Source organism: Parasteatoda tepidariorum, chromosome 7, assembly GCF_982258835.1.
Source record: "Parasteatoda tepidariorum strain Cologne lab strain chromosome 7, Ptep-v5.0, whole genome shotgun sequence".
Lineage (NCBI taxonomy): Eukaryota > Metazoa > Arthropoda > Arachnida > Araneae > Theridiidae > Parasteatoda > Parasteatoda tepidariorum.
In genome coordinates this window covers 88841178-88865254 of record NC_141761.1, presented here as the reverse complement: position 1 = coordinate 88865254, position 24077 = coordinate 88841178, and the positions used below count along the sequence as shown (strand labels likewise).

Below are 24077 nucleotides of genomic sequence, written 5' to 3'. Positions count from 1 at the left end.
GATTAAATATTACTAAAATGGTTGTTGGCGATGAAGCTCGACTGGCATCTCAAAATGTGTCCCGAGAGTTTTAAAATTCTCAGAATTGGGCATAAATGTGTCAAAATAGCTCGAAACAAATAATTATCGAATTCGAAATATCCCATATATTCGAAATTGAAACAGCATATGCTCATTTTTGAGCAAAATGGAATAGTCTCAAAAGTGATGAGGAGGGAGAAATGAGTGAAAAAGATGCTCTTTGGCCATCGGCTAGATTCGAACCAAGGACTTCCTGGTTCATCGTTGGCTGCTCGACCCAATAGTACAACCCAGGTCAGGGGGAGACAGGAAATCTTATATATTTCATTCACTTAGAGGTTTTTAAGAAATAGCGAAATAAGCAAAAAGGGAAATTAAAATACTGATCCCCTGACTAAGCTATTGGGATCATATTTTTTTTGCATCATTGAAATTAGAAATTAATATGTCATGATGGGCCATTGCTGTGGCAACTATATGAATCTTCCTAACTTTGCCTGGACTGGGTTGTACAACTATGATGCTCAGAGAGTCCTACTGCGATCCCGATGATTCCTGGTTCGAATCCTGCAGGCAGCCGACGAACATCTCGCTCACACAATTTTCTCTTTACACCTCTTTTGTGATTGAATTTTGCTCAAAAATAAGTATATGCTGTTTAAATTTTACATTCAATGAGTTTACAAATTCGGTTATTATTCATTTCACAGCAATTTTGTCACATTTTTGAGAAAACTTTTCTTAAAGTGCTTTATTCAAACTTTGTATAATAAGTAGTTTAGTCAGTACTGACTGGTGTAAGAACTGATTAGACTACTGATTTAGAATAGGTGTCTTTTAGCTGCATTGGAATTAATTACGATCGAATTGGAATTGGTGTCTTTAGTTTTGAGGTTTTATTGATTTTTTTGGTGTCTTTTAGTTTTATTAAATTTCTCGGAAGAGGGGGTGTTTGGTTAATGGTTAGTCAGTCAAAGCTTGAAAGTCAAATTTAATATACTTTTTATATAAAAAACAACAACATAGTTTTCCGCTTAAAATTTAAGATTACATACATTGATCAACAACCGATTCTCAAGCTTTATGTATTTGAATAAAAAAGTTAAATAAAACGCAAAAAATTGGGAGACAAAGTTCTGAAATCTACATCTTATTTCTAAATTTATCCTCAACTTAAATAAAAAAACGTTTCAATTTTTGTAATGATTTCGTAATTTCTTTCCGCCTCTATAAAAACAAAGAAACAACTGTCTTAAATTAATCATATTCTCAAAGGGAGTCGACTAGTTTTTTATAATTAAATTAATCATTTTCTCTACATTGTAAAAATTAAAAGATAACTCCTTATTTTTAAATTTATTGTCTATCTAAATAAAATAAAAATTTTGTTCGTCTTAGTAAGATTTTTTCTAGTTCTATAAAAAATTTTTTTAATTAATCTTTCAATTAATCTTAATTAATAAACACCTATTCCTTAATTTAGTCTTCCAAAATAAAAACATGTCTAATTTTATAGTTTTTTGAAATATTTTACAATCAAAATAAAGATAGTTGGATAATGAAGATAGATTCCAATCTTAAATAAACACCTCATTCATTAACTTGTCTCTTTTAAATAAATAAAAACATTTTTGTTCACATAACTTTATGAATCTTTCCTCGGCCCAATTAAAATAAAGAGTTAAACAGTCTTTAATTACTCGAAGCCTACTTAAAATGAATTTTTGTTTTTTTTTCGGACAAATGTTGTTCAAATTCCGCACATTAAATCATTTTTTTTTAATAATTTTGTACACCGTTTTCACTGCTACAGTAAAACTTATGAGGTAAATCTTAATTCATCATCATATTCATAAATTTCGTCGGCTTAAAAAAACATTTCTGTTTTATAAAACACTTTTTGACAAAATTTGCCGTAAAAAGTACTTTCTCGTGCAATAATCTTTACATGACAAAAAAAAAACTAAATTTCAATTCAAAATAAACCATAAATTTAAGATGAATATGAATAACTTATGAGATAAATCATAAATCAACATCATATTCATAAATTTTATCGGCTTAAAAAAACATTTCTGTTTTATGAAACTTTTTGACAAAATTTTCCATAAAAAATACTTCCTCATGCAATAATCTTTACATATGACAAAATAATAAACTAAATTTCAATTCAATATAAACTGTAAATTTAATATGAAAATAAACAAGTATTTCGTCTGCGGTCGGCGAGACATTCTTCGCTCATTTTATAGCTCTTTGTTTAACAAATCACGTCAGTAAATATGGTCTTCCGATTTGCGAAACCATTGCATGGATTGGCAAATAGAAAAGACATAAATGTAAATGAAACCGTGTAGATAAAACGTGCATAATGCTTTCAACAGTATAATTTTCAAATTATATATTCTTCAAAACATAAATAAGGTCTTTTAAAGTTTTGTAAAAGCAAATATTACTTTTAGTAAATGTATTTTCTAAAAAAGACATAAGAAGAATTATTCAACGATAAATAAATAGATTTAACGTGAAATAGACAGTTCAAAAATAAAAAAACAAATGTGCACAAACGCTATAAAAATTTCGAATCAAATTACTATAAAAAGTACCGGTACTCAGAAGGAAATAACTTTTTACCGTAAAATGCATTTTTACTGTAAAATTTTACGGAACAAAAATTCTGATGAACCATAATTTTTATGGTGAAATTTACAGTAAAATTACTGAATCGGTAATTAAATAAATATTATTGTAAAAATTATGGTATAAAATTTGATGATAAAAATGTATTTTGCGATAAAATCTATTTTACGGATGCTGCACTGAGAGCCTGTATTTTACCGTAATTTGATCCGGATTTTTCACAGTGTAAGGAAAAATAGCATGAATTGCATTCGTTATATTTAATTATAAAATGTAAGAAAAAATTTATCTATATGATTAAATTATATATATTACATGTAATATTATTTAAAAACAATTATCGTTTTTCACAAAAATTCGAACAAATGTATTCATAATAATAAAACAGAATTCAGCCTAAAATAATTATTTCGAACCAAAAAAAAAATACACACAGCTTTAAATATTACTTGTGATCAATTTCATTCATTAAAAATATTAACATGATATTTTTAAGATATTATGAAGGAAAATACTAAAAAAATATAATTTGCGTCAATATTTCAAACATTATGAGATATTTAGCTCGTAACATGTAGCAAAATAAAATTATACGATCGAAAAAATTAAGAAAAAAAATTTGAGTGTCTTGGCACCAACAGAAGCATGTTATATATCTTTGGTATAATGGGAGAAGCTGGCTAAATCAGCATGTTTTTTAGCTTTCTATTTACATTTCTATAATACTTACTATATCAAAAATAGCTAATGATGTGGTTAGTTAAATCCACAAATGCAAACTAAATGATAAAAAAAAACATTTAATTATAAAGACAATAAAGTAATAAATGTCTAATTGTAAAGAAAATTTTTCAAAAGATTTTCCCAAAACTATTTCTCTATGAACATAATGACTCATTCATTTTAGTCAAACAATCTATTTTAATATAAATTCGGCTTAGTAGTTTATTGTTTTCGTTCTTTTTCGTATAATTTATTAAAAAAAACTTCTTTGGACTTGCATAAAACCAACAAGATATTTTTAGCTTAAAAAGACTAGTTCATTACTTGAATACATAACCAACATTAAATTATTCCTTACGTAAACTTATTAGCCCTTATACAGAATTTTTCCTCAATTAATAATAATTATCTTAATTAACAATTGCTTATAATTAATTTTTTATATAAAAGCCCCTTCATCCACGATCATAATAATTCACAAATTGCAATATTGTTAAGCAAATCGCCTCAATCTACAATTCAAAAAACGATAAAGTCTGTTTTGTTTAAATGACTCCAACATCAATTGTTTATATCTAACTAAAAAAAAAAAATAATACTAATCCTGCTTGCAGTTTAAACTAGACAAACTTTGTGTCCCAGATAAAAGTCTTCAATAGATATTAAATCGCTTTAAGAACCTATCATTAAAAATCATTCACGTCAAAATAATTCACATTATTTTCATTCCGAACGCGAGCATTACAAGAAAGCTTGTTACAATAGAATTGCAAACGAATCGCATTGTCCGAACAAACGGGCATTTAAGAATATCTCTCCTCTTGCACTAACTACTTTTTCAATCTAGGAGCTCATTATATATCAGGTCAGTTGGTACAATGGATTCGAGTGCTAATGTATTATTCAGACGATTTGTTTCGCAGCTACGATCGTAAGCGAGATATCAAACGGTGAAAAAGCAGGGACCAGGTTTGAATATCAGCTGATACAGTATCCAGTGACCTAACTTTTGTTTGAAGCTTTATTAAAATAACTTCTTTTTTTTCTTCCTCGTATTAGAGGTCAATGCATGTATGATATTTAGAAGATAATATTTGTATTGTATGTATTTGCATAAAACTTAATACAGTAATGATGATTTTTACAGAGGATATTTTAAAAATATCTTTATTAAAAGAAAAATTCTGTTATCAAGACACTCTTTGTTATTGTAATTAAGAGTTACTAATTTATAACTACTGTTTGAATTAATTTATTTCGCTTTAATTAATATTGTAAATTAGGTCATTCATTAAGGTCTCTAGGGTAGCTTTTGTTCCGAGATAGGAAGGAAAAAAATTTGAAAATTGAAAAATCTTTCTTAATTATTAATAATTTGGATAGTTAATTTATAAGTGTCCATTTGTATTTATAGTATAAGTGTCAGTTAATTTTAACGTTAGTTAATCAATAAGTGTTAGTTAAATTTTAACGATATAAGTTACCAATTATATCTTTAAAATTTAACATAAATATAGATTTTTAAACTTTTTAAGGGAGCATCCAATTAGATAAAATTAAATATACGAAGAGAAGGTGAATAAAAATTTGCTAATGATGAAGAAATTTTTATTAATAACATTTATTACATTAAAAATTTAAAATATTTCTTATAAATTGAGACAGTTTTTATAAAGATGTATAATATTTTGAAGATAATATATTTGTACAGTCTGCATGCGCTTAAAGTTTAAAACAATGATGATGATTTTAGTAAGGAGTTTTACAGAGGATATTTTAAAATTAAACTTAATATTTTAAATTAAAAACTGCTCTTATCAAGACATCTTTTGTTATTGTAATTAAGAATTACTAAATTATAATTACTGTTTTAGTTTATTTATTTTGCTTTAAACATGCCTTAACCACCATGCAAACTTCAGGGGATTTGTTAGAACACGGAGACAGGAAGCACCGGTTCACCTACGAAGACACCTACTCTAATAAAATTAGAGTAACTCGAACAACTTTCGGGGGATATAAAGCTCCTAAAAGGTCAGTCGCTCTGAAGAACATTGGCCACTCATTTCTATGCAGATGAAAGGGAAGTTTGATGTTTACACAATGGGACTGAAGTTCTATCTTCGTGACGTCAGAGACGAGAGTGGTTACTTTTGAAAGTTTTTCAGCTACATTCCATCTACCCCCGTAATTCTGCATCTGAGATAGCGAGATGACTAGATCATGTGTTTTTCGAGGATTTGTTCTTGACATCATAAGACCAATCAAAATGCCGCACCCTCTTTGCTGGAATGATGTCAGAGCTTTAAACCGAACTTTTTGTATTTCTCAGTCCTTAGACGGAAGGAAAAAAAATTATATAAGCTGGTACAAACCTTTGTGGTATATTGTAAAGAAAATTAAATTATAAAAGTTTCGAGTGTGGTAATGATTTTTTTAACCAATATGAACTAAATCCTACGATTTTCCTAATAAAATCAACAGAATCTTAAACACGCTCTTAATTATATAAAAACAGAGAAACTTTCTAACAAAGAAAATTATCTAAAACAATCCCAAAGACAAAAAAAAAAAAAAAAAAAAAAACTCCAAAACACTTACTCAAAATTTTGATATGTTTCCTCAACCTTCATTGTAGGTTAAACTTAAAAAGAGTTTACCTTACATATGGATCAACATTTATATGTTTGGTCTTTTTTATTTCCTTATTCTACATATTTTTATGATTAATTTAAAACAAAGTTAGCCTAATTCTAAGGGGTGATTTGGATGAGGCAATTATAGAAAAGTTTTATATGCATTTAGGTTCAAGGTGTTTACTACTCGTTCAATTCAAAACTAGCAATTTCTGTTTTTTAATTATATATTTAGCTACCAATTTTTTTAAAAATCAATTTCTGTCTAAATTCAACGAGACGTTTGGTCTTTAAAGTGATTTTTGTGCAACAAAATTTTAATCTTTAGACATATCTTCAAAAGGCGTTTTTTCGAGAATAACTGCGATTTTTTTTCTTTAATGTCAACTTGTCTTCGAATCTACTGCTCTGATCTTCAAAAACTTTTTTTTAATTGAACAGATTTCAACGCGAGACTTTTTAATGATCGTTTTTTTAAATTTAATATTGTAATTAATTTTTTAACGAAACATTTCCTTAAATTATAAATTTTAAAGTCAAAATTAACATTACGAAGAGTATAAAACAGTTGTTTTTAAAATAGATTCCGTAGTGTCTCTGAAAAACGCAAATTAAAAGTCATTTTAATACGGATTAGATAAAAGAAATCCTCTATTAGAATAGCACATCAGATATAAATTTACCTTTAAATTAATTAATTAAAAAGTTAAATTTATTAAAATGGCACATCAGATATAAATTTACCTTTAAATTAATAAATTAATTAATTAAAAAATTAAATTTACGTTTATGTTCTCATGCGCACTTAAACATAATTTTTTCATTTTTTATGCTCTAATTTTTCATAAAATATATTAACTAAATGTAAGCTTCTAACAAAATAAAGAATTATCTATAAGGAATATATCTTTAAAAATATCTATTTTATTAGCGAAAGACATTTAATCGATATAATCTATTAGGAATACTGATCTATTACGAATATACACATTAGAAAAAAAAAGAATTGGAATTTACAACGAATCATCATAGAACACATAGTAAAAATTTTTTTTCTCCTTTTACTTTTTAACCCTTCGACGCACAATTCTTATTAAACATATTTTTCATACTTTTTTCAGTGTTCAGTGTTTTGTATTAATTTAGGTCAAAATAAGTGAAAAACAAAATTTTTCAAATTAGCTCTTATTTGCAGTTTTTTTTTTTTTTTTTTTTTGATAAATTCTTGAACGTGAATGAAAAAAAAATTCAAACTGCAAAACTAATTTTTCACGCAGATTTTTTTGGGTAATTATTAGATTAATTTTTATAATTAAAAAAATACCAAAAAATATTTTTGCTTGCAATTAGAGGATCAGAAAAAAATATATAAAAAGAACAATGTCCCATCTGCGTCATATGATCAATACGTTCAAACAGTCCCAGAAATCTTTCATGTATACAAACCATAGCGCGAGAAATATATCATACAGCGATTGCTTTGTTTTGTTTTTAATAATTATAATATCCAAACAAAACAATCGTAACATTTTTTTTCAAACAAAAGGCTCATAAGTACCGAACTCAATAAAATAAGTTAATTACCACTTAAGACTATTAAGACCAACACATATGATAAACTTCACACCCTTACATTCCTTATCTCCAAAGAATCCTTCCTGTAACAACACGGAAGCGTCACAATTACATCCCATTCACGTTAATGTAAGGACAATAAACGGTTGATTAGTTAAATGGTCGCCAAATGTCCTCACAATGCGCCGATGGAGGAAATATCGATGAACTGCCCAACTGTCTATGGAATGTGAAGTTGTCACTGCACATGATTTGGTTTCTTATATTTTTTATTGCGAAGTCAAATGGCCGGGAATGGTCTGTTGGTCAACCAGTGCGAATTTGAAGTGAAACTTGCGTTTTTATGTTCGAAAAAGCTAGAATTAAGACAGTTTTTTTCCCTTTTGCGAATTGAGGTAGAGATGGTTTCTTAGAAGAAAAAAAGGAGAAAAAAAACTGAAGGTCATTGTTTCCTAATGATTTTTAAATAAGAGTCATGGAATATTAGTTCGGAGTAAACTTATCAAAGCTTAAGCCTTTGACGCACATAGAACACCGATGTCCCTTTTAAATATTTTTTTCTGGTGCTCTTAACTGCAAGCAAAAATATATCGTGAGATTTTTTAACTATAAAAACTGTCTGCTACTAAAAAGAATCCGTTAAGTTATTAAATTATATATGCATAAAATATAAAATACGAAGAAAAAAAAATAGTTAGAAATCTTTTTTCTTTTATTCGAAAATTTATCAATAAGTGATTTTGTAAATTAAAGAAATTTCAATGATGAATAACTGTTTCTCTTAAATCTAAATAACTGCAAATAAGCAGAAATTTGAAAAATTATTGTTTGGAAGATTTTTACCTTTAACACAGATAAAGGTGTTTTATGTCATACTTCATAACCATAAATTAGTAAAATGCTAAATATAATATTTTTTTCTTATTTTGACTTAAATTAATACAAAATAATGAAAAAAGTAAGAAAAATACGTTTAGAAAAAACTCTGAGCCAAAAGGCTAAAAATGGCTTTTGATGAAAGTTTCGACTTCAGAATAAAGCTTATTTTGGATTTTTTTTTCAAAAGGAAATTTCTTGGTTTGCTCATAAATAACTGTTATAGTTCAACATGTTGAGAAACATTTCGAACAAGTTATAACCATAACCTCGTAGAAAATTGCTACTACTTCAATACAGTGAAGAAATGAACCACACTATCTCTCAAATTAATCCTTCTTAAATTGGATTAAACTTTTTTTATGGTTCAGTTAGAATGAAAATATGGTTCAATTTAACACCTTATTATATTACTGCAGAAATATATGATATAGTCCAATGTTCCAATATTATGGTTCAATATTTAGCCTATGCTTTCTCTCAGAGTTTCATTTAAATTAATCTCAGAATTTATGAATAAAATTATGAAAAACAAAAAACAAACTTAAAAACAAACACTAGGATCAAAATGTAATTAACATCTGAAATCTTGCAATTGTTAATTTTGTGCCCAAACAACTGAAATAAATTAATGTTGTCCCACATTCCAGTTAATATTTTATTTAGTTTACAAATAAATGCTCAGGTATTTCCTTATTGACCTGCACACATATTTACGAAGAATGTATTTATGAAGCATTATAATAATATTTCTAACTAGAAAGTATGTCATAGGTCGAAAAGAAAGTGATTAGTCTTTACAGATATCTGTTTATGAGAAATGAGGCTAAGGCTGTCATAATGAAAGGAGAAGAGAAATTTTCTTAAATTGCCTTCAAGTAATCCTGTTCGTAAATTTAATCGAAATCTACTTTTTCCCCCTAAAAATGGAAATGATATGCTGCAACAATGTAAAACAATGATTTTTTTTGTTGGTTGTTCTCGATTTTTCTTGAAATAATACTTACAGCATTTTATTATTTGATCTAGGTGCTCATAGCTAAGCATGAATTAACCTAAATTTTGCTTCATGTTTAAGGTATTAGGCTGTTGATTAATTGTCAAAGTTTTTATTATGAATATTTTTTTTCTTTATTATCAAATTAAAATGTCTTGAATAATAATTACTTGTAAAATAATATTAGCATCTCATGGAATACTTTCTTAGAAAAATAGGTTCACCTCAATGCCGATAACTTGCACAGTTGTTGAACTATAATTCCGTAGAAGTTAACCACATTAAGAAAAAAAGTGTGGTCAAAACTACCTGAATAGGGTAAAATTTACCGTGTTTCTAGCTCTATGGAAGCACCAAAAGCTCGGTAATTTTTACCGAAGCGCTTTGACTATGGTGAAATTAACAATTAAATTATTGTGAAATTAACAATTAAATATGGTTTTATGTGATGAAACAATTAAATATGGTTTATGTGATGAAATATGTGATGAAACATGGTAAATGTAGTGAAATTTGGTGATTTTATTATGATACTTTGGATGTAAAAAATATTTATTCGCTTAAATTTGCTTTTCAGTTTTGTATTTTTTATCAAATGCGCGGTAATAAGAACTATAATTTTGAAAACCAGAATTTCCGGTAAACCATTACCATATGAAGGGAAAAATTACTAAATGAATGGTTTAAATACCGCATATTTTGGTTTCAATAAGCAGTTTTTTTTAACCAGAAATAACATTAAAATACAGATCAGAAATTTTAAAAGAATTATTTCTCTGTGCATAGTGTTGTGTAATCAAGAGTTTAATGAATTTCATGAATGAAGAGTTAATGAGTTTCATTAACTTAGTACCATATTAAAATTAAGGTTACAGAAAATTTGTACATTAATACGGTTTAACACGTGCTAAAATTTCAAAAAGTGGAGTGTATTACTGATCACAGAAACATTTAGAGAAAGCGTTTCTAACAAGTGTTCACTTTTGTGCAACTTCTATTATTTAAATCTTTTGTTTACGTTTCTGAAGTGTTACAAAAAGAAATGGAAAATCTTTGCAAAAACATATGAAATTCTTTCATATTTTGTAGAAATTTATTTGCTGAAAACCACTTTACAGAGAGCAAATCAATCAAATAGAGACTAAAGAAAAATCAAAAAATATATTTAAAAATTCGTGATAAAAATTTTAAAATTTTGCTTTTCTTAAGGAATTTTGTTTCCTATTAACTAATGAGAGAATATCTGTGCAATACATTCTTAAGACTACATCACTTTTCCCCACAACAAGAAAATCAAGTTTTAAATTAAAATTTCATTCTAAAATGAAATTTTAATTTAAAGATATATTTTTCGCTTTAAATATTTAACTTATGAAACCTATAATTATTTAGTTAATGAAACCTATTATTATTTAAATTATAACCACAATTATTAGAGATTACACTTATTGCTAATCACGGAGTTCTATTTCATAGAATTGTCGCATTCGCTTATCTACAGAGTTATAATTTTTGTTTTCAAACGCACACATTTTTATTTTGTTTTCAGAAATAATGAATATTTAATAAACAGTGCTGATTTTAAAATTTATCCTTGGATAGCAAAAACGGTATGCCTACTGATTTTTGACCTAAAATATTTAGGATCCTAATAATCAATATTCATAGAAAAGATTTCTTTCCCGATAAATGTTCTTGACCTACTTAAGGCGACAAGGGGCTTTCAAATTTTTTTTTTGTAATTATGAAGTGATTTGCTTGAAATTTTCAGAATACATTTATATTGTTAAAAACAACTTTTATACAAAATTTCAAAGAAATATTTCAAAATTTAAGAAATTAAAAAACTAAAATTTTTGAATTTTTTATGTTTTTTTATATTACTCCTCGCGTCTGAAATTTTGTCAAAATGACAAAATTCTTTTAAAATATTACATATTAGGTAATATTGAAAAAATTGTTGGGAGTACTTTTTTTATTTTTTATTATAGAAACAAATAACATTAAAAAAACTGTAAAAAACCTACATTTTTAGGAAAAAATCATCATACCTCTATAAAATATCATGTATAAAAAAAATTCTATTCACTTAATTCAAAAAACTTTTCCAACAAAATGTTAATAATATTCATCAATATATAGCATTAAATTCTCAGGTCAATAGAACGAAAATTCATTACGCTGGAACAGTTTGAAATTTGTCAAAAAAGACATTTTGAGAAAAATGACATTTACTACTTTTTCATTGCAAATTTTACTTCAGAACAAATATTTCTTGTTTTTAATATAAATACCTATAAATATTGTCTAATGAAACAGTTTAATAATTATAGACTTTAAATTTCTTTAAAAAAATTAACAAAATATTTAACTAATTTAAAATTAATTTTAAACTAAACTAATTTTAACAGTTACCTGCATTCAAAAAAAGGTAAACAAAGGGGTGTGGTCAAAACTGAAATGGTCATACTAAAAAAAAAAAGTATGACCATTAGTAACTTCATCAGTTTTGCTCTTATTCCAGAAATTTTTTTTTTTAAATGTTCAGTTAAATGCCAAGATTTCAGAAATATAAAATGTAAAATATCGATTTTTTGACAAATTTTTGCTTCTTTGAAAGTCCCTTGTCACCTTAAGAATTATAGTTCGTAGATTACAGTAGCAAAAGAAATAAGAAATCATATCAAATTAAAAAATATTAGAATGTGTGGAATAGATTAAAAATACTTGTAGTGGTTTCCTCCCCCCTTCTGTATTAGATATGATGAAGGTAAAAACACATTATCGTAAAAAACGACAAGATAAAAGATATAATGTATCAAAGACATTTGTATGGCAAAAGGTTAACAATATATAAATAGTAGCATAACCTTCTGAACAAAATTATACGTTCCAAACTCACTGTTCGTAAAGCCTCATATTCCAGGATTTAAGATGACTCAAGAAATGTTACTATACGGAAATAGCTCTTTTCCTAGAATAAAGAGCCATGAATTGATGATAAGCAGAAGATGGTCTGTCACCCAACCAATGCATAATCAAACGATCAGCTGAAGAAAAATGAGTGGCACTGGGCCTTTACAATCATATATGCATCTTGCTTTCGAGACTATTAGCATTCGAAGCACTTTTGTTGCCAACCAAGCATGATGGAATGCTGACATATATTTAGAAAACACGTCGAAATCGTCTGTTTTCTGACTTTTAATCTTATAAGAAAGGTTATGAAGACAAAAAGATTGGATCGTTTGCAAACAAAATGACGATTTCATTAATATATGATCGTTTTCTCTGTATGTGACATAAGTGAAGGATAACATCGGTCTAAGCAAATAAATTCATTAAAAATGTTTTAATGTAATTATATTACTGCTTGAAAAAATTTATAAATCCATGATACGAAAAACTATTACTTAAAACTTGGCACATATTAAAAAAACACGATTAAAATCGTTTAATTCTTAACCGATAATATATCAAGAAAAAAAGATCGTTTGCAAATGTAACTGCAAATTTATAATTATATGATCATTTTTTTTAATTTGTGGCATAGATAAAGAAAATTAATGTACCGTACATAAATGTAATGTAAATGTAATATTGAGAATGTTCGTAATTTAACAGCCATTGCTTCAAAATTAGCAAAAAAATTAATTAATTAAAAAAATTCATTATTCTTGTCAACAAGCATTAAAAAATATTTTCTTTTTATTTGAGTGCATGAGACATTGAATTAGTTAATTGCTCTTCGCGAGCGGCGAAAATTTAAATTATAACTGGACACATTTTATATTAATTATTTTAAATTGAGACTGGAAAGTGTTTATACAAAGAAAAACAAAAAAAATCTCTCTATTCGAAATACAATTTAGCATTGGAAATACACAATTATATAATGTAAATATGCACTATTTTTTAAAAGAATAATTTATTAATGCAAATATATATATGAATATCAAATCAAAACTTGTATTCAAAGAAACATTCCTGCAAGTTTTGTTTTTGATTATATTACTTTTCATTGTATTAGCCAAAAAATTTCAAAACAAACAGACAATTCAAACTTGATTCCAATACAAACTTCAAAAACTATATAGATATATGTTATTATTTTCATAAAATTACTTTCATGAAAATATAAGAAACAGTAAATATTTCCTCTCATACACCGAAAAAAGATAAAACGAAACATTGCTTACCAAAATGGCACTAAACCAAAACATACAAATTACAAAGCATTTTGGTTATTCTTTATTTGTACTTTTTTTACCTATTGAATTGCTTTAAATTAGGTCGGGTCGTTTTATGTATTTCCTTACACTTACTTTCTACCATAATGTTTTTCGGATATTACATTAACATTAAGAACTAAAAAAACATTACGAAAACTCCCGTCCTTGGATCAAAGTAAATTTGCCATAACAAATGACGAGTAACACTTGCAAGAAAAGTACCATAAGTAACTCTCCTAAATCGCAATGCATTTCTGTTCGAAGCGGGAAAAAAATTAGTTATAATCGAATGATCAGATTTCCGTGCGACAATAAATGATGTAGCACATTTTTTCCTCAATAGTTTTGACTCCCTCCTTCAATTTATAGATTTAGAAAACACGTCGAAATCGTCTGTTTTCTGACTTTCAATCATATAAGAAAGGTTATGAAGACCAAAAGATTGGATCGTTTGTAAACAAAATTACGATTTCATTAATATATGATCGTTTTCTCTACATGTGACATAAGTAATGTGACATATAGTAATGTGACATATAGTAATGTGACATATAGTAATGTGACATATAGTAATGTGACATATAGTAATGTGACATAAGTATATATGACATAGTCTCTATATGTGACTCTAAGCGCCACAGTTCACCAAACTACCTATCCTCTTTGTTACTCTCTTACGCTAAATTACATAAACATATATTAGCAGTTCTGGAACAAAACACATGTTCTAGATCAGATTTCAAATTTTATTCTTAAACTCTAATTAGGCGTTTTAATAGATGTTTAGATGTGTGGGCGGAGAAAATTTGGTCATAGCTATCGGAATATGGTAACATTTATTGCGTTTCTAGCTCTATGGGAACACCAAAAAGCGCGGTAATTTTTACAGAAACGCTTTGGTAATGATTTCGGTAAAATTAACAATAAAATATGCTTTTATAATATGTGATAAAATTTGGAAAATGTAGTCAAATATGGTAATTTTATCTCGAATCTAAGAGCATAGCATAAAAACCCTTTAATCGGTTTTCAATTCTGTTTTTGTTTTTTTGCTTAGTGTAGTTAATAAAAACTCAACAATTTTGAAAACCAGAATTTCTAATAACTAACTGCAAATAACAGAATTCAAAATAATATAGGAAGATTTAATAAGCTGAGATTAAATGTTTTAATTTTTACCCCAAATGCGTTACATGGCACTTCTTGGTATACTACCTTCCTATCCCCATTGTCAACTGGTACAATTTTGACAACCCCCTTCTTTTCCACCAAGCGTGACATCATTAGATGGTCGGATTCTAAGATACCACTTTAATGTCACTTAGCTTTTTTTTTCTTTTCATTTTTTAACTAGTTAGTGCAGACGGAACTTTGAATTACGATATCTAACATAAAAAAGTACCCTCTCCAAAAAAAAAATTTTCTCTCTTTTGTCCCTTAAAGTGATGGAAATCAGGAAAATGTGGTCCAATAATGTCTTTTGGAATATTTTATTCTGTTTCTTAAGCTGATTGCACATTTTTAAAACTCCTTTAAGTAAAGATAATTTAATTCTAATTTATTACATATTTACTTTTTCATTGGTTAGTAATTGAAAACAATTTTTGAATTCTAATTATTTTCTACGTCATCGAATAAACCTGATCGTTTAATACAAATGACAAAATCTCAAAATTTGAAATTAATTGGACTAATAGTAATAAAAAAAATAAACTTGAAAAAAGAACCCAAAAAAATTTTTTTTTCTTGATTTCATTCAAAGTTTTGATTTTTTTTTCATAAAATTTTTTTTCTAATTCAAAGTTATGCAAAAATTTGTTTACACCATGTTTATATAATTTATAACATTATTAAGTTAAGAAAATAACGATATATAATTTCAAAATAAATTATTAAAATGAATGTTCCATATTCTCTTAGTACGCTTTACATTTGTTAAATTCCATCTTAGTTCATAAAAATGTGATCGGGAGTTACAAAGTAATTTAGGGTGTTACAATTATACTTCATTACCTATTTGCCTGCTCACCGTACATAAATAATTTCTAGTATAATAACGAATCTATTAAATATAATGAGTCTTTATTTATTTATTTATTTTTTTAAAGAAGTAAACTGACTTGATTCCCCCCCCCCTTAAAGTTAGACAATTCCTTTGCAAACATAAGCAATTTGTTCGCGGACACCATTTGGCAACCCTTATTCTAGCTTTTGCACTGTAAAATATTCCTGATAAAACTACAGTAAAAAGTACTGACACCCTGTACAGTAAAAGTAGTGCATCCAAGCTTTAAAAAGTTTTGAATCAAATTACGGTAAAATGTACTGGCACTCTCAGTGCAGAACCGTAAAATTGATTTTATCGTAAAAAAAATTTTTATCGTGATATTTTATACCGTAAATTTTACAGTAGTATTTATTAAATCACAGCGATTCAATGATTTCGCAAAAAATGTTACTGTGAAAATTATAGCATATCAGAGTTTTCATTCCGGAAAATTTTAACGTAATTTGACCAGAAATTTTTTTCTGTCCGCAACACATTATGGTAAATAAAAGCGATGTGCAGGGCCACGAATTCATTTAATTCCATGCAAGGAATTTGATTCCATGCAAGAATGATTCCTTGCACGAGTTTCATTTAATTCCATACAAGAAAATCATCTCTAATTCACTAATTAACTTTAACCATACAGAATGACCAAATGAGGTTAGGGGTATATCTTGTGCAAAATCGTCATAATAGCAAAAAATGTCGTGAATAAACCTTAAATAAAGGTAGTGCATAAATGGACATACTATAGTCTCGGTTCTATAAACAGGAACCTTCCTCATCGTCTGAACACATCTTGTTTGTTTATAGACCACAAAACTATAGTACGTCTATTTCTGTATCTCTATTTGTGCTTCATTTACGACGATGTTTTTTTATTTTATTTATTTTTTTTTATTTTTTATCCGTGTAGAATGAGTCGATATTTAAGTTTAAAATTCATCTGTAACTTAGAAAATCATTTACAGTTCCTCTTTAGCATCAATTCATTTTCCTCTCATATTAAATGAGTTTGGTAATCTAGAATTTCCCCTACTATGTCGGAAGATTGCATTGAGATTAAGAGCTGGAAGATATACGTTTTTATGAACTCATCAGATTTGGATGCACGCAAGTAGGGAAAATACATACCTCAAGACAATGCACTGGGGGAAAGTTTTCGTGACACCTGTGTTAAACAGTTAGAAAAAAAAAACAAATATCAAAATTTGTTTTTAAAAGTAGGCAAATGGCCAACAGTCAGAATTCTTTTAATAAAAATCATGTCAATCGTAGAATCATACTGCAATGAGTATATATAACATTTTAAATGAATATTTGAGTTGTACCAAAATATGATATTAAAATATGTAATATGAACTAGGAAAAAAACAATTAAGTTTTATTGTAATAATCACTTTTAAAACCTTTCTTTATTGAATCAAGAATTTTGCTAAAATTTTATTTATCCAACGAAAACTGGAAAAATATGGGTGAGAAACAAATGCAATTAACCACTGTAGCTCTTTGAAGAAAACATTTTGCCGAATGAACAATGTGATCAAGATTTAATAATTTTATATTGGTTTATTCTTTTTCTTATTAAATTATATGCGTTGTTAAAGCCAATAACGAACTTATGACAATAATTATTATAAATTAACAACTTGTTCAAATTGATATCAAATCAATAACATGAACTTGAAAAATCACTATGTGTTAATTTCCATGTCACAGAAACAGATGTTTTTAAAAAAATTTCTACCACCATCTTGAATAAATAATTTTGTATTAGTTTGCTGTTTATCCTATTAAATGGCATACGTTGCTTAAACCACAGCAATTAATTGATGGGAATAATTACTATTAATTTAACAACTTATTCAAATCGATGTCAAATCAGTAACACGAACTCACTATCAGTTTCTTTCTTTCTAACAAGATTAATTCTTTTAAAATCATTTTCTGCCGAAGAACTCCGTGATCAAGAATTAAGAAATTCGTAGCAGTACAATTTTTGTCCCATTTAAAATTATAAGCTCTTAAGACCAGCAATTTATTCATGAAAATAATTAATAGAACTTAAACACCAAGTTCAAATTGGTGTAAAATCAATAATATGAACATAAAAAGCTCAATCAGTTCATTTTCTACTGTAAGAATAGCTCTTTCAAAACGATTTTCTGCTGATTTGACAAAGAATTAATAATTTTGTATTGGTTTATTTTTAATCCCATTAAAAATTACATGCTGATAAAACCAGTAACTAATTTTTGAGATTAATTAATGTAGATTAAACAACAAATTCAAATCGATATCAAATCAGCAACACGAACTAACTATCAGTTTTTTTCTCTCTAAAAAGATTAGTTCTTTTAAAATGATTTTCTACCTATGAACTCCGTGATCAAGAATTAAGAAATTCATATAATTTATTTTTTATTCCATTTAAAATTATAGGCTCTTAAAGCCAGTAACTTATTTATGAAAATAATTAATATAATTTAAACAACAAATTCAAATTAATATCAAATCAGTAACAGGAACATAAAAAGCTCAATTGGGTATAATATGAAAAAAACACAACTACTTCGATTTAGTAGGAGCAACATATGACGCAATGCTAAACGAATGGAATTTAGTTGTTGTTTATTTAGTTATTGTTATTAGTAGTTGTTGTTATTTGTTTTAGTTGTTGTTGTTTATTTAGTTGTATTTAGTTTCAATAACTTTTCTTTATAATGCAATAAAATCTGGCGAGCAGCTATTTAAACGATCGAACACTTCGTTTGTTTATTTGTGGCTTGAAGTTAGGCTCGCAGAAAATGCCGTTCATGGGTTAAATTTAGTAGGAACAACACAACCTGTGACGTAGGCTATATTATACCCAATTAGTTCATTTCTTGTTTTAAGAATAGCTCTTTTAAGAAGATTTTCTGCTGAATGAATTCCGTGACTAAGAATTAATAATTTTGTATCGGTTTATTTTTTATCCCATTCAAAATTACATGAAGATAAAACCAGTAACTAACTTTTGAGAATAATCCATATAAATTAAACAACAAGTTTAAATCAATATCAAATTAGTAATACGAACAATTCAAAAATATTCTCTGTAACAAGAACAGCTATTTTAAAGCGATTTTCTGTCAATGAACTCAGAGATAAAAAAAAAAGAACTTTATATTATTTTATTCTTTATCCCATTAAAAATTATATACTGTTAAACCAGTAACTTATTTAAATAATTAATATAGATTAAACAACAAGTTCAAATCGATATCAAATCAGTAGCACGAACAATTCAAAAATATTCTCAGTAGCAAGAACGATTTAAAACGATTTTCTGCCAATGAACTCCGTGACCAAGAATTAAAAAACTTGTATTTGTTTATTTTTTGTCTTATTACATGATATAGGTTGTTAAAACCAGTAACTGATTTATGAGAAAAATCAATATAAATTTAACTACTTATTAAATCGATATCGAATCAGCAACATGAACTCAAAAAATCACTATCAGTTCATTTCCCTGTAGCAAGAACAGCTCTTTTAAAACGATTTTCCAACTAATGAATTCCGTGATCTGGAATATCTACCAAAGTGAAAAGATTTACCACAAGATTATAAACTAAAAAAGAACACATCTTTTAGAATTTTTCAGATTTGGGTGCACGCTAGGGAAAAAAAACACTAGAAGACAATAGTATGGTGAAAACTATTCGTGATCGCGGTGTTAAAAAGACGAAAAGTGGAGAAAGGATCAAGATATCTAAAGTTAGACGAAATATTCTTTTAATCCAAAAAAAAATCGCGTGTAAAGCTTTAGCGAACCTATTTTTTACACAATGTACCGTTATGTAGATGAGGCAGACGATAAAAAGAGAGTGTCCGAATAATAAGAACAATGGAGTGTTCCAAGAGATTACCTTTTTCTTTGATGACGTTATTTTTATCTTAATAATAGGCATTTTTTTTTCGTCTCAGTGTATCAATTCACTTTACTCTTCATAAACATTAGCCATTTTTTTTTCTTTTCATTTTATCGAAGCTATTTTTGGTGTCTATGCTACACGAGGAATTTTCTGGAATGTAAAGCTTTTTATATACTTGTTTTAATAACAAATCATGCGGTACTATGTAATACCATAAGCAAATTGTCTGTTTACTTTAATTCGTTGTTTGTACTGAGGTAATCTTTAATTAAAAACTATTTGTAGTTGACCTTATAGGAATTTAATTGGTTTTTGAAGCTAAAGAGTAATTAAACGAATGATCTAAAACAAAAACAAAGAGATACGGTGATTCTGGAACTTTTACGTACAAAAGAATAATGATATGTCGTTATTCTTAGAAACGTTTTAAATAAAATTTTGAAAATTCTACTTGTTTGTTTATTTGAATTCTTTGTATGCTTAAGTAGTCTGCAATTATTCAATTGTTTTTTAATTAATCGGAATTCATTTATTATTTCACACAGCACTGTCTATTCAAACTAATTACTTCACAATGCTGAAGAAAAAAAAGTTCTTATTGTATTGAAAACTTTACTAACAAAAAAATATATTATATGGTTTTATGCATCGAAACTATATATATTAACACTTAGATTTTTAAGTAAAATTTTATATTAACCTTATTATTGATAAATTTTCAAATAATGACGTTTCGAAAACTTCCCAGATTAAATACAAAAAAAATATACGGTTATAGTTTAATTTATTTTTCCATACAACAAAAATTACATTATTTTTCACAAAATAAAAAAAAAATTAATATTATTCAAAATTTTATTTTTCAAAATTTAATAAAAAACTCTTTATTAGAACTCGTCATTCGATGTTATTATTATTATTTTTTTTAAATTTCTGAATGATTAAATCCTTTTGAGTGAAATAAAATAATAGTGACTAAAAGCTTATTCATTCTTACGATATCAAGGAAATTTCATTGCATTTTATCTAAAAAATGGTTGTTATTATTATGTTTTTTGTAGCTATTATTAAGTAAAGTGTTATTTTTCTAAATTTTATAAATAAATTCCTATAAATTTTTAAGCGTTGTAGTAAAATGTATGTTTATGAAAAATAAATTAAGGAAAGTTCTGTCTTTTGCTATACTCTTAACCTATGAAAAGTTTACAGTATTTTTGCCATTCTAAAAAATACTTAATTCATTATTTCATTATTCTTACAATGCTAATGATTTAAGATCGTAATGAAATTTATAGTGTTAAGTTTAAAATACATATAATAAATTTCTATAACAAAATATTTTTTAATTACAAGTGACGAAATCTAATAGATTAACTAATAGTAAATTAAAATTAAATATTGAAAAAAATTAAACTTTTAAATAAACTCAAATTTCATTAACTGCATAACTTATTTCTGTTTTACAAATCTTTTCAAAAGAGTAAAAGCAATAAATTTTAAAAAACAACTGATTTTGAATTGTACTTCAATTACATTTTCAAAATCCTATTTTTAATACCTATGCACCAAATTAAAAGAAAAAAAATTGAATCTATTTTTTTTCCAGATAATACAATCAAACATTATTATTTCTCGAACTGGCAGCTCAGTTAAGATATGTTTATCATTTACTCATAAGTAAAATAAATGGAGAAAAAAAACTATTTTAAACAATATCTCGTATCTAAGTATGTAAGAAAATAAAATTAAACTTTTAATTTTCATATATAAATCAAATTAAATTTAGTAATCATTCAATTGCAGAAAAGAAAAAAAAAACTACCTATAAAAATATTTGATGAGCACAGAAACATTATTGAAAAATTTTTTACAGCTCTGAATGTTAAGTATGTAATCCAAATTTTGATAAGATTTAAATATTCATTAAAAATTATTCTAACTTCCAGTTTTCAAACGGATTAAAACATTTATTAATATTCTTTATTAAGGTTTCTCGTATTTTAAAAAGTGTGTTAACGTAATTTTATACAAAAAAGTTATATTTTAATTATAACTTTTTTTCATAATGCAGATGCAGAAACAATCAAATTACTGATTTGAAATAAATTTCTATCTTAGCCCCTCCACTATTTTTATAAATCCAGGTCAGTGATAATGCATTATTAAAATCTTTAATTCGACTTTTTTCTTATTTATTTATTCATTTCCTTTAAGAGAGGAATTCAAAAAATTAAAAGTGGTATGTCATGATGATTTATGCTAATCTCCAAGAAATCAAATCCTTATTTTAAAATTAAACTGAAAAATTCTTATTATACATTTTAAATACAAAATTTTAAACATGAATTAACTAATTTGGAACATATAAGTATTTATTTGAAATGCTTCATGAATCATATCGAAAAAGGTGCATGGATAATTTTTTTTTCGAATACTGTTCACTAAACTTGGAATTTAAATATTTAAAATTCCTAAGAAGCAGAATTAGTGGAAAAATTTTTTGCATCTTTTGTCATAGAGATTATTGAAAAATTTTTTTTTATATTTTAATAATATTTCAATTAGAAGAATCGTTAATTTTCCGAAAAAGAATAAAATAGACATCGCTTTACATAAACTTAATTTAAAATAAATATGCTTCTGAAAATTTCAAAATTATTATTTTAAAATTTATTATTTATATCCTCGATTGTACTAGTTTTTATGTCTATATTATTAGAGCTAAAATAGAATATCACATAATTCTCTGGAGAAAAAAATCATGTTAAAGAAAATTTCTGAGAATTCAAAAATCTAAAAATTATAATTTAAATATTTAAAGTACTTACTTAAAAATTGATTCCAATAAAAATTTTGTTATTCCATCTCCTTTCACAAATAAATCCTAAATAATTAATCCACAATTGAGGAAAATCCACCAAATGTTACTAAAACACACATTCACAGATCTCCAATTAAGAATAATCCACATTTGTTTGCACCGCCATGTTGAAACACCACTATTTAATTCGATACAGCATGCAAATTTAAGTTCATCAAAGAAATAAGTGAAGATAGTTTTCTCAGTTTTTCAAGTAGCGAAAAATATTCTTTTAATGTAATAGGACCAAGTTTTCGAACTGACATAAAATCAGCCATTTTAAGTTTAAATCATAACACATAAGTTCAGGTATAAAATTTAGCGTTCACTAACGCTTTTTTTACTACTTCTAGCGACTGTAGATAAATAAGTAAAATAAATATTACGGAAGTGATTACCACGCTTGCAAAAATTAAATAAAATAATGCCACAACCAGTTTCGATTACCTTTTCCAGTTAGAAACCTGTTGGAACACAATCCGAAACCAATTAATAATCGGATTAATTCTGTTATGACTGTAGATGATAAACGCAACTATCCTTAATCACGGCACTGAAAAAATGCTGCTCTAGCGTCCAGGAAGGTCTTCACGCCAGGTATTAATCACAGTTAATTGGACAATTGAAATATTTTTGATTGGAACATAACTGGATAATATTCTTGGTAAAGATGTCAGGAAAAAAATATCACTTTAAATCCAAGGTTTTCTTTGAATTTAATTTAAATGAATTTGATTAAGAAAAAACAATAAATAACTCTTTATCACCATTCGTAAATACAACTGCTCCGATGTTTCAAAGACTTGAAATTCAAGATGGTTTTCTGTGCATAAATTATTAATTCGATTTAAATTAATTTGATTACGGCGAAAATGTTGGTGCAAATATTAATCACCATTCGTAAGCAGAACTATTCTGTTGTTCCAAAGCTTCGAAACTCTAGAGAATTTTCTTCCTATAAATTGTTATTCGATTTAAATGAATTTGATCAGGAAGGATAAATCCATAAAATTCTTAATCACCATTCCAATATATAAGTCTTCCATTGTTCCGTTAGTTTTTCTTCATCCAAATTATAAATGTTCTGATCATGAAAGAAATCGCTATATAATGTTTAATCTCCACACCAAAAGAACTGTTCTAAAGCTCCAGAAGATCTACTTCGAAGCCACTGCCATCCTACCGCGCAAAGAACAGGTGTTCTCGGCGATTCCACCCTTTCTCGAATAGCTACCAGCAAATATCGCATAAGTCGACTACGGCGAGTGAAATTGTAGTGTTGCAAGAATCGGTATAGCGGCGAGAAGCCGTAAAACTGGTTCAGGCTTCAAAACTGGTGGAGAGAGAATGGAATAAAAATCCAACATCACTCACAGAATTCTTATTTTTCGGTTTTCCTTTCTCGGCAAGGAATTGGCGATGTATTTTAAATGAGGATATAAAAGTGAAACAATTGGAGGAAACTTCGCAGATTAATGGGTTTTAAAATCACACGTAAAAATAAATTCAGTTTTATTTTATTATTATTATTTTTTTGTTACGTCTTGTAG

General features: G+C 26.8%; 1 protein-coding gene across 1 annotated transcript in view; it reads right to left on the bottom strand.

Moving 5' to 3' along the window:
- Positions 1-23822, bottom strand: part of LOC107447826 (uncharacterized) — a 123291-nt gene extending 99469 nt beyond the window's left edge. Inside the window, exon 1 of the mRNA XM_043041886.3 lies at positions 22496-23822. The gene's annotated coding sequence lies outside the window, so the exon portion shown is untranslated. The remainder of the gene's footprint in view (positions 1-22495) is intronic.
- Between the last annotated feature and the right edge of the window lie 255 nt (positions 23823-24077).